This window comes from Callorhinus ursinus, unplaced genomic scaffold, assembly GCF_003265705.2.
Source record: "Callorhinus ursinus isolate GAN/ISIS: 27379988/994484 unplaced genomic scaffold, GSC_fseal_2.0 scaffold38, whole genome shotgun sequence".
NCBI classification, from domain to species: domain Eukaryota; kingdom Metazoa; phylum Chordata; class Mammalia; order Carnivora; family Otariidae; genus Callorhinus; species Callorhinus ursinus.
The window spans coordinates 8,208,045-8,220,408 of record NW_027397100.1 but is presented as its reverse complement, the minus strand read 5'-3'; positions in this window follow the sequence as shown (position 1 = coordinate 8,220,408).

Here is a 12,364-nt window from a genome sequence, read left to right as displayed (position 1 = left end):
TCCCTTTGGTTCACTCGTCCACCTGCATCATCCATCCCTATGGTGGACAGGTGACAGCCTTGGGCTTCGTCCATTACTAGCCATGTGGCCTTGGGCAGGTCCCTTCCCCCACTCAGGGTCCTCATGTATAAAATAAGGGTGATAATGACAATAGCCACTTCCTGAGCCTGTTGTCATGGTGATATTGGGTAATCCGCGTAAAAGGACTTATTTAGCTGCACTGGGCATTTGATACTTATTGACTGGACGTGCTTACTGAGCATCTCCTGCTTGTAGACTCAGCGTGGGAGAAGTAGCGAGAGCACAGACCCAGTTCCAGTCCCTGCTTTTAAGTGTTGCCTCAGGTGTGGTGGAAGGAGCCAGCCTGGACTCCAGTGTACTTGCTTTGGGCCCCTGGGCAAGTCCCGTGTCCTCACCTGTCAACTGTGGCTGGGAATCCCTCCTCGCAGGGCGACTGGGGACTCCAGGACTTCCTATCAAGCCCTCGGGGTTGCCCGGGCCATACTAGGTGCTGGTAAACAGCTGATGCGATTATCACCTGCCTTACTTTGGGCTCCTCAGAAACAGCCCTGGGCACAAGGAGGTGAGTACAAGTAGTTTATTTGGAGGAAGATTCCGGGAAGTTCCAGTGGAGGAGAGAAAATGGGATGGGAGGGGGAAAGCAGCCTATAAAGGGTATATGATCAAACCAAGGGTGACCACAGCTTAGTTCTGCTGGGGAAACTCTGGGAGCCAGTGCAGAATGGTCCTCAGAGTGCACACCCAAGGGCCACAGAAGCTGGAATATTTATACACCATCTCCCACCACTCAGTCGTGGAAGGGAGCTTCTCAGGGACCCGAGTTCTCTGATTCTCCTAGTCTTTGCAGAGAGGGCTCTAGCAACCATAGAAACCTCTCAGGCCAAGAAATACAAATGCCGGCAAGCAGAAATCACGTTGGTGTACATGGCTGTGGGAAGATGGGTGAGGCTCTGACATGGTCTGCACATGGTCCCACAATGGAATAGGAGCTCACCATTTCAAAATCCTGAATGTGCTAGAAAACTGTTTGCCACAATGCCTAGAAAAGTTTTCCTGTGCATATTTTTAAGAAACTTAGGCCAGTTTGCAAACAAGCCTGCCTTCTGAACATTCTAGGACATTCCAGAACATCCCAGGGGATGGGTCCAAGAAAAGACTCAGGGGAGCCCAAGCAAGTCCTTGATGAGTATGGGGCAACCATTTTGCTATGAGACAGAGGAAGAACACTTATTTGTAAAAGAACAAAATATTTGTTATTCATAAAGTAAGGAAAGACCGTTCTTACCCAGTGAAACTAAACACATTCATTTAGTAACAGAGTGTCATCATATCTTGCTGGGCTAGGTCCAGGGCACCCACAGCTGGCTCATCACAGGTTCCGACACCCTGAAGTCTGACTCTGGGCATGACTACCCTGGACAGCTCAGACATGTAAAGAAGGACTGGCTTTGGGACAAGACATTCTGCTATTAATGATCAGAACTCTGAGCTGACAAAGAACCCTCATGAGACCACAGTCTCATTGCACCATGGGCCTCATCCTCCCACCAAACTAAGATGCAGCCCTGGAGACCCTCCCCTTGACGGCAAGCTGTAGCTCCCCCTTTGCTCTTCCCTGACTTCCCCACACCCCCTCCTTACAGCTACACAGAATTTCACGCTTGCGTATGTACAAGACAACTTCCTCTTTCTTAAAGATGCATAGTATTTCCTGGTGGGGAGATGCCACAGTGTATTTAACCAATCCCCTACTGATGGGCTCTTAAAGTTGTTTCCAACACTCTGCTTTCATAAATAAGGAGTCCACCTCCTCCTTTTAACCAAAGTCTGGCATTTTCACCAAAAACTTAATATGTGATTTCTGAGGCCTGACCATAGGCAATTAGAAAGGCTTTATCTGAAAAAGTTAAAAGAAAAAAAAAAAAAGACCTAGTAAACACCCTTCCACATAGGCTTCAGAACTCACCAACGGGAGAATCCATTCATCCCGAGGAAATAAAGGAAACAGTTGGTGTCAAGTTCAGATCTTTAGAACTCTTAAGCGTGGAATTGACCTGCGTGGCAAATCTGTTACTGCTAAAGATGCAAATTTTGGCTAATGTCCAGAAGTAAACTATTAAAAATGCAAAAAAAAAAGAGAAAGGCTTTATCTGATAGGCCTCCCAAAGGAAGGCTGGCCTCCCTGCACCAGACCTGGTGAACAGCCAGTGCGTTATATCTGGGAATGCTTCCGGGGGTCATGCTCTTTGCATATTTGCATTCCTCAGTCTAAGTCTCTCCGTGTGAGGCCATCGGTAGAGGTCTTCTTTAGGCACCTCTGCCAAGGACCCTTCACAGGGAGAGAAGGGGGATGTGTTGCAGACACTTTTCCCCAACCATGACTCAGTACTCAGCACTCAGTACGTTCTACTCCCAGCCCTTCCCCCCCATCACTCCCTGCTGGCCCAGGGTCCATAAAACTGCCAGAGGCTTCTGTTTGGGGCTTCCTCAGCCGTGAGATGGTTCCCCGGTCTACACTGATCCATCTGATCCACCAGCATGCCATTTCAAAGGGGGAAAGGGAATAGGGGGGTCTCAGTACTTTCTCTGGCTTGATCCTTTGCTTACACTATCAGAGTGAACGACTGAAGGCTTCCCTCTTACTTTCATTTTGGCTTGTTGTTGCTGTAATCAGCATCTCCAACACCTGGCAGCTCAGCTCCGTCTCCAGCTCAGCCAAGCTCTTGACAATAAATAGTGCTTCAGTGAAGAGCTTTATCCATACATCACTTCTATTCACACATCCACTCATGTATAGGTACAGGTACATCTGGAAAATTAATATCCAGGAATGGCATGCAATAATTGAAGGAATCTCTTCCATAATCTAGCCTGTGGGTATGTGCTCATGGTCCTTCCTCTTACACACTCCCCTTTTCCCCCAAGGTGGGGCCTGAGTACCCGTGAAATCAGGCAGTGGAGTGGGAGGGGGGGGCTTCTGCAGTAAACAATTCAACCCTGTCCAAAATAGCGGTCTCAGCCCAAGAGCTAATCTCTAAGCCCTTGGGAAGTCTTGCTTGATTGGAATGTCTTTGTCTACCTGGGGGCATTGGACCATGCCCATCTAATAGTGTGATCTGGCTTTGGGTTACATGGCATCACCTGGGCCTCTGCAGGGGCTGCAGACTGCAGTCACCCACATGGGTGCTCAGTAGTACCCACAGATGAAGCCCCAGTAAAGACTTTATGCCAAGGCTTGGGTGAGCGTCCTGGTCGGCAACACTCTATGTACATGGTTACGCACGGATGCGGGGGATGGGAGGGCAGGGGGAGGGAGTAAGGCTGTCCAAATATCCACAAGGAGAGGTTGACTGAAGCTCTGTGTTTGGAAATTTCCTGGGCTCTGCCCTATGGACCTCTTCCCTTGGCTGATTTTAATTGGTATCTTTTACTTTAACAAGCTGTCACTATGGGATGAATAGGTTTCGGTGTGTCCTAGGAGTCCTTCAGCGAATTACGGAATGTGTGGGTGGTCTTGGGGGCCTTCAAACTTGCAGTGGGTGTCAGAAGGGAGTGTGATCTTGTGGACTGCGCTACCTCTCACTTCACAAGGGGTCTTCTGTTCTCTGGTTCCGTTGGCCACCGGCCACACTGCTGGCCTCAGACACTTGATGTGTTCTGGGGCCTGGTCAGGACTGGAGGGCCCCCCACTCCAGCTGCCAGCTGACTCATCTTCAGCTCTGCTCTTGTTGGCACGGCAAACTTCAGAATCCACTCTGGTCAGTATAGGCAGAAAGGGAGTTTCAGCCTCCAGGGCCTGGAAGACCATCGCTGGTTGCAATGACCTTTATGTATATGTCTCCAGACCAGACCTGTCTCCTGAGACTCCGACCTATCCCTAACTGCAGGCTTGACATGCCCCTCGGGCTGACTGGATTGGGGGGTACACGGGGCCTGTGTGACAAAGGCATTTGTAAAGGCATCTTGAGGACTTCCCCCAGAGTCTGGTGCATAAATCTACCCCCCCAGCATATCCACCTGGGTCTGCTTCTTGCAACCCGCACGGCAATGCTTGTAGTAAAACACAACAAAACAAAAAACTGCTTTATGGGCCAGAAGAAAATGATCTCCCACCCGGGACCACTAAAGAATCCAGGGCTCACATCTCTACTTCCCTTAGAGAAGGCTTTCCTCCCGCCTCAAGTGATCTCCTGGGGCCCTTGGTACAGACCTATCAGCAAAAATCCCAGGGACAGGAAGGCTGTTTTTAAAAGGGTGATCTTGCTGGGGCGCCTGGGTGGCTCAGTCGGTTAAGCGTCCGACTCTTGGTTTCGGCTCAGGTCACAATCTCAGGGTCGTGAGATCCAGCCCTGCATCAGGCTCCTGTGCTCATAACAGAGCCTGCTTGAGATTCTTTCCCTCTCCCTCCATGCCCCCTCGGCTCCCCTGCTCAAGTTGTGTGCTCTCTCTCCTCTCTCTCAAATAAATAAATAAAATCTTTAAAAAGATGCTCTTGCCATTCCATCCTATCTTGGGGTGTTGGGGTGCAGGGGTAGGCCCAGAGCCATCACTTGAGTCCCCCAGACCCAATCAAGCCCAGCTTTCTTCCAGCCCCACCCCTCCACTGCTAGCTAGCCCTCTAGGACCTGCCATTCAATCAAGAGTGGTCCTCTAAGAACTACCCCTGCCCCTGCATAGAATCATTTTAAGTTAATATAGGATGGTTAAAATGAAAAACACAGATAAAAATCTGTGTTGGTAAGAACATGGAGTAACTGGAACACGTGTCCACTGCTAGTGGGAGTGTAAGTTGGTACAACCATTGGAAAGACATCCCAGAGTGGAATGTGCACGTACGCAGGACCCGGCAATTCCAGTGCTCTGTAGAAACCCAATGGAAGTGCCTGCACACAGTCAACAAAAACACATACCTACCGGGATGTTGTTAAAGCACCCTTCCAAATAACCCCTAACTGAAAATAATCTGAATGTCCATCAATCGTAGGTGGATAAACTGTGGAATATTTACACAATGGAATATTATACAGCAATGAATACAAATGGACTTCAACCACAAGGCAATAATGTAGATGAATCCTGCCAAGAAAGAGCTTAGCAAGAAACCTGATATAAAAGGGTCCATGCTGTGTGATTCCACCGACACAGAGTTCAAAAACAAAATTAATTCATATGGAAGTAAAAGTCAGGAGAGTGTCCATGGTGCCAGGGAGGAGATGAGTAACTAGAAAAGGACACAAGGGCCTCCTGGGGTCTGGAAAATGTTCCGATTCCTGATCCCTGTGCTTACTGGCTGGGTGAGTTCACTTTGTGAACATCACAAACAAGTCTATATCCACAAGTGTAGTTGTTTGTATGCTTTTTCTGCATATATGTTTTACTTCCAAGAAATATATGTAAGATGATTCTAACTATTTACAAGACTTCTTACAGTGCCTTTGATTACTTAGGCTCCTGATACACAAAATCCTGTTTCTCCGGGTTTATTCATGTAACACACCAAGATGGACACCTTGTATAGGGTGCTTTTTATGGCATTATTTGTAATAGCAAAACAAGAACAAAATAAAAAAGGCAACCCATATGACTTTTGATTAGGACTGGTAGATCAATTATGGTGCATCCATGCAAAAGAAAGCATTAAGAAGAATGACTCTATGTGCACACACATGGAAAGATATCAAGACATTAGTAAGTGGAAGGAGTGATCTAGCTACAAAACAGTAAGTACAGTATTATCTCCTTTTATTTAAAATGATAGGGACACATACACACATGCTTAGATGTATACAGGAAATTTCTTGGCATTTACCCAAAATGTTGGAAGCAGAGGTTACCTCTGGAGAATGGGAAGAAAGTGTTTATAAAGTTGTGAGGTCTTGATTTCCCTTCTTGTGCCATTTTGTATTGTTTGGATTTTTTTACACAAGTTATTATTTTGTCAAAATTTTATAAATTTAAACATGTCAATCAAAGTAACTGAGCACATGCTTTAAAAATCAAATGGGCCTCTATAAGAAACAATGGTCACAGGGGAACAACTTTTAATTCCCTAAATGTTTGGTCTTAGTTCTGGATACCTCCAAATATCATGTAATGTTTCTATTTCCCTTTTTTTTTAACTTACCAATTTTAAACAAAACTACCGACTTCATGAGGGTTAAGCTCATGAACCTGTCCCACTTTCCTTCCCTCTCTCAAAATAGTTATATAACTTAATATTTCTGGTTCCACCATTGGTAAGTGTATAATTAGATACTATATTCACAACTTTTTTTTTGCTCCATCAACTAGTTTTGGTGGTGTCTCTTGACTTCTCTTTACTCACTGTGCGACTTTGAACTTCCTTGAATTCAAGTTCCCTCCCCTGAAAAAGAGGCAGGTATGGGAGAGTCTGACCAGATAGCTATTCACAAAACATTTTTCTTTCTTCCTGGACACACAGTTATGTCTCCCAGCTTCCCTTTTAAGTATGTGTGGCCATTTGGCAAATGGACTGGGGGGCAGAAGTAATGCTTACCATTCTGGGCAGAGCCCATAATGCACCACCTATATGATTCTCTGTGTCTCCCTCTCTCTCTCTCTCTCTCTCTTCCCCACATCCCCCATAGCTGAAGCTGAATGTTGACACCCAGGATGACTTGAGAAAAATGTGTTGAAGATGGCAGAGCCTCAGCCTGGGTCTTTTGAACAATTGTGTGGAGCAGAGGAGCTCCTTCCATACCCAACCATCACTTGGACTTTAGAAGAGCAGAAATGAACTTCTGCCATGTTTAGCAACTGAGATGTGGAGATTTATCTATTACAGAAGCTAGAGTTGGTTTAAATTGCTACAGAAGGTAACAATAGCAACCTATGAAACTGTTGAAAGACTTAAATGAAATAAGTAAAAAGTATGTAAACTGCTGAGTCTTCAGTCAAGGTTCAATAAGTAGGAGCCATTATTATTGCTAACACACTCCTTAGGCGTCAGGTTGTCTCCTGATTCCCCATTCAGAGTCTTCTGTGATTGTCCTGCTCAGTCATTCTTTAATATAGTGATGTTTATTTTAATTGAGTTTCTAAAATTTGTTTTATTGTGGTAAAAAAAAAAACCGCATGACAGGAAATCTACCTTCCTAACAAAGCTTTAAGTGCACAGTACAATATTGTTAATGATCTGTACATTGTTGTATAGTGAATTCCTAAAACTGTTTCATCTTGCATGACTGAAAAGAGCGACAATTCCTCATTTGCCCCTCCCCACCGGCCCGTGGAAATTGTGATTCCACTTTCTGCTTCTATGAGTTTGACTACTTTAGATACCCCCGAATAAGTGGAATTATGCAGTATTTGTCCTATGACTATCTTAGTTCACCTAGTATAATGTCCTCAGAGTTGATCCATGTTGTAGCATATGGCAGGATTTCCTTCTTTTTTAGGGCTTAATAATAGTCCATTGTATGTATACACCACATTTTCTTTATCTACTCATCCATCGATGGACATTTAGTGTTTCCACCCCCTGGTTATTGTGAATAATGTTGCAATGAACATGGGAGTGTAACATCTCTTCCAGGTACTGTTTTCTTTTCTTTTTTTTTTTTTTAAGATTTTATTTATTTATTTGACAGAGAGAGACACAGCAAGAGAGGGAACACAAGCAGGGGGAGTGGGAGAGGGAGAAGCAGGCTTCCCACGGAGCAGGGAGCCCGATGCGGGGCTCGATCCCAGGACCCTGGGATCATGACCTGAGCCGAAGGCAGACGCTTAATGACTAAGCCACTCAGGCGGCCCCCAGGTACTGTTTTCAATTCTTTTGGATAAATACCCGGAGAAGAGATTACAAGTAATCATATAGGAGTTCTATTTTTAATTTTTTGAGAAAACCATGTTTTCCATAGTGGCTGCACCATTCAACATACCCAGCAATAGTGCACCAGGATTCCAAGTTTTCCATACCCTCACCAACTTTTGTTATTTTTCTGGTTTGTTGGTTTGGTGTTGTTTTGTTTTTTTTATAATAGTCATCCTAACAAGTGTGAGGTGATATATCATGTGGTTTCCATTTACATTTCTCTGATGATTAATAATGTTGAGCATCTTTTCATACACTAGTTGGCCGTTTGTATGTCTTCTTTGGAGAAATGCCTATTCAAATTTTGCCCATTTTTAGTAGGGTTATTTGTTTTGTTTTGCTTTGTTCTGCTATTGAGTTGTAGGATTTCCTTACATATTTTGGATATTAACTCCTTATCAGATATATAGTTTGCCAGATAAAGGGCTGGTATCCAAGATCTATAAAGAACTTTTCAAAAAAAAAAAAAGAACTTCTCAAACTCAACACCCAAAAACCAAATAATCAAGTCAAAAAGTGGGCAGAAGATATGAAAAGACACTTCTCTGAAGAAGACATACAAATGGCTAACAGACACATGAAAAAATACAAATGGCTAACAGACATCATCATTAGCCATCAGGGAAAATCAAATCAAAACCACATTGAGATACCACCTTACACCAGTTAGAATGGCAAAAATGGACAGGGACAGAAACAACAAATGTTGGAGAGGTTGTGGAGCAAGGGGAACCCATTCCCACTGCTGGTGGGAATGCAAGCTGGTGCAGCCACTTTGGAAAACAGTGTGGAGGTGCCTCAAAAATTTAAAAATAGAGCTACCCTATGACCCAGCAATTGCACTACTGGATATTTACCCCAAAGACACAGATGTAGTGAAAAGAAGGGCCATATGCACCCCAATGTTCACAGCAGCAATGTCCACAATAGCCAAACTGTGGAAAGAGCTGAGATGCCCTTCAACAGATGAATGGATAAAGAAGATGTGGTCCATATATACAATGGAATATTACTCATGTAATATTTGAAAGATCATGTCATCTTTGAACAAAGGTCATTTTACTGACTTGGATGTCTTTAATTCATCAGAAAGGATGAATACCCAACTTCTACATCAACATGGATGGAACTGGAGGAGATGATGCTAAGTGAAATAAGTCAAGCACAGAAAGTCAATTATCATATGGTTTCACTTATTTGTGGAACATAAGGAATAGCGTGGAGGACACTAGGAGAAGGAAGGGAAAAATGAAGGGGAGGAATTGGAGGGAGAGACGAACCATGAGAGACTGTGGACTCTGAGAAACAAACAGGGTTTTAGAGGGGAGGGGGAGGGAGGATTGGTTAGCCCGGTGATGGGTATTGAGGAGGGCTTGTACTGCATGGAGCATTGGGTGTTATATGAAAACAATGGATCGTGGATCACTACATCAAAACTAATGACGTATTGTATGGTGACTAACATAACATAATAAAATTTTAAAAAAAGAATTAAAAAAAAGATATATAGTTTGCAAACATTTTCTCCCATTCTATATATTGCCTTTCACTCTGTTGATTGTTTTCTTTGCTGTGCAAAAGTTTTTTTAGTTTAATGTGGTCATATTTGTCTATTTTTTTTGGTTCCCTCTGCTTTTGCTGTCATATCCAAGAAATTGCTGCCGAGACTAATGTTACAAAGCTGTTACTCTGTTTTCTTCTAGGAGTTTTATAGTTCCAGATCTTACATCTTAATTGGATGTAATGGAACTTATTCCATTTTGAATTTATTTTTTGTGTATGGTGTAAGATAGAAGAGTCCAATTTTATTCTTTTGTATCTGGATATCCAGTTTTTTTCAGTACCATTTGTTAAAGACTATAATTTCCCCATTATGTAGTTGTGACACCCTTCTTGGAGATCATTTGACCATATATGCATGAGTTTATTTCTGAGCTCTCCATCCTCTTCCATTGGTGTAGATGTCTGTCTTTATGTTATTACCATATTGTTTTCATCACCACAGCTTTGTAATATGTTTTGAATTAAGAAAGTGTAAAGTGTTTAGAATTCAGCTTTCTTCTTCTTTCCCAAGATTGTTTTTGGCTGTTTGGGATCCTTGTGGTTCCATATGCATTATAGGGTTGTTAGGTTTTTTTCTATTTCCGCAAAAAAAAAAAAAATGCCATTAGGATTTTGATAGGGATTGCATTGAATCTATAGATCGCTTTGGGTAGTATGGACTTTTTAATAAGATAAAGTCTTTCCATCCATGAACATGGGATGTCTTTCCATTTATCTGTGTCCTCTCTAATTTCTTTCTGCAATGTTTTATAGCTTTCATTGTACAAGGTCTTCTACCTCCTTGGTTAAGTTTATTCCTAAGTAGTTTATTCCTTTTGAAGCTATTGTAAATGGGATTGTTTTCTTAATTTCTTTCTTGGAGTGTTCATTTTTAATATAGAAATGTGATGGAATTTTGTATTCTGCAACTTTGCTTATTTTATTTATTAGTTCTAAGTTTTTTGTGGAATCTTTGTATTTTTTTCATATAATATCATGTCATCTTTGAACAAAGGTCATTTTATTTCTTCCTTTCTGACTTGGACGTCTTTAATTCTTTTTTCCTTGCCTAATTGCTCTAGGTAGGACTTTAAGTACTATGTTGAATAGAAGTGGTGAGAGTGGGCAACTTTGCCTTGTCCTTAATCTTAGAGGAAAAGATTTCAGTCTTTCGCTATTGAGTATGATGTTAGTTGTGGGATTTTAATATATGGGCTTTATTATGTTGAGGTAGTTTCCTTCTTTTCCTCATTTGTTGGGTGTTTGGTTTTTTTTATCACAAGAGAGTGTTGAACTTGGTGCTTTTTCTGTATCTATTGAGATAATCATGTGATTTTTATCCTTCATTCTGTTAATGTGCTGTATGATTTGTATGTTTTGAAGTATCCTTGCATCCCAAGGATAAATCTCACTTGGTTATAGGGTGTGATCATTTTAATGTGAGATTGAATTTTATTTGCTTGTATTTTGTTGAGGATTTTTGCATCTACAATCATCAGAGATGTTGCCCTATAGTTTTCTTGTACTGTTTTTATCTGGCTTTGGTGTCAGAGTAACACTGGCCTCATAAAATGCATTTGGAAGTGTTCCCTCTTCTTCAATATTTTGGAAGAGTTTGAGAAGGATCGGCATTAATTCTTCTTTAAGTGTTCGGTAGAATTCCCAGTAAAGCCATCTGGTACTGGGCTTTTCTTTGTTGGGAGATCTTTGATTACTGGTTTAATCTCCTTACTAATTGTAGGTTTGCTCAGACTTTCTCTTTCTTCATAATTCAATCTTGGTTGGTTGTATGTTTCTAGGAACATATCCATTTCTTCTAGCTTACCCAATTTATTGGCATATAATTGTTTATGGTACTCTCTTATCATTCTTTTTATTTCTGTGTTATCAGTTGTAATGCCTCCCCTTTGATTTCTGATTTTGAGTCTTCTCTTTTTTTCTTAGTTTAACTAAAGGCTTATCAATTTTGTTGATCTCTGTTAAAAAAACATCTCTAAATTTCATTGGTTTTCCCTGCTCAGTTAACCCTTCCTTCCCCCTCAGTTAACCCTTCCTTTCCTAAGAAAATATATATCTATCTAGATCACAAATAAACAAATAATGTCTCCTGGTTCAGAATTCTAAAAGCTTTTTATCAGCTCTACAGTTCATTTAACAACTGATCTTGTGGTATTGTAGATTACCATTTAAATATTTTGTTTTCTGACTTCTCCTGAGTTCTATGTCTAATCTTCCAAAGTAAATTATAATTTCCTTGAAGGCAGGAAATAGATATTATATGTCTTTGTGTCACCCATGGCTTATTGCAATACTGAGTTGAGCACTTAATAAGTACCTGGTGATTTGAGTTGAAATCTCTTAGCACTTAACCTAATACTCCAATCTTTTCCCCAGTTTCAGGCCCTTATCATATAGCTCCTCCAATTTATAGTCAGTTGTTAATCATCTCCATATCTTTGCCTCTGCTTGTGCTGCACATGCTCAGTAGCCTCTGCATTTCACGTTCATGTCACTCCTGTTCAAATCACAGAGTTCCCCAAAGGATGTCTCACCCCATTCTCAATATTTCTGATGGTTCTCCAGAGGTACTCAGGAGGGAGATGGGTCATGAAATGTTAAGTCAGGAGGATGGAAACCCAGACAGCAAAAAACAGGAGAGAACCCAGAGGGCCTGCATTTTGGAGGTTGATCAAGGACTCCAAGGATGGGCGACCTGGTAGACTGAAATGACCTTTGCCATAGTTAATATGTTGGTGAATTTCCTTGACAACTTTCCATTTTAGGAGACACTACTCATGGTTAAGGTCATGTAGAGGGAGTATAGGGTGGGGTGGCTCCAACAGGAAAAGTCCCTTTTAGCACTAACATTCCATGATTTGAAGTAACTTACTGCTATGAGCTGAATTGTGTCCTCCAAAAAAAGATATGCTGAAGTTTTGGCCCCAGTACCTCAAAATGTGACCTTAT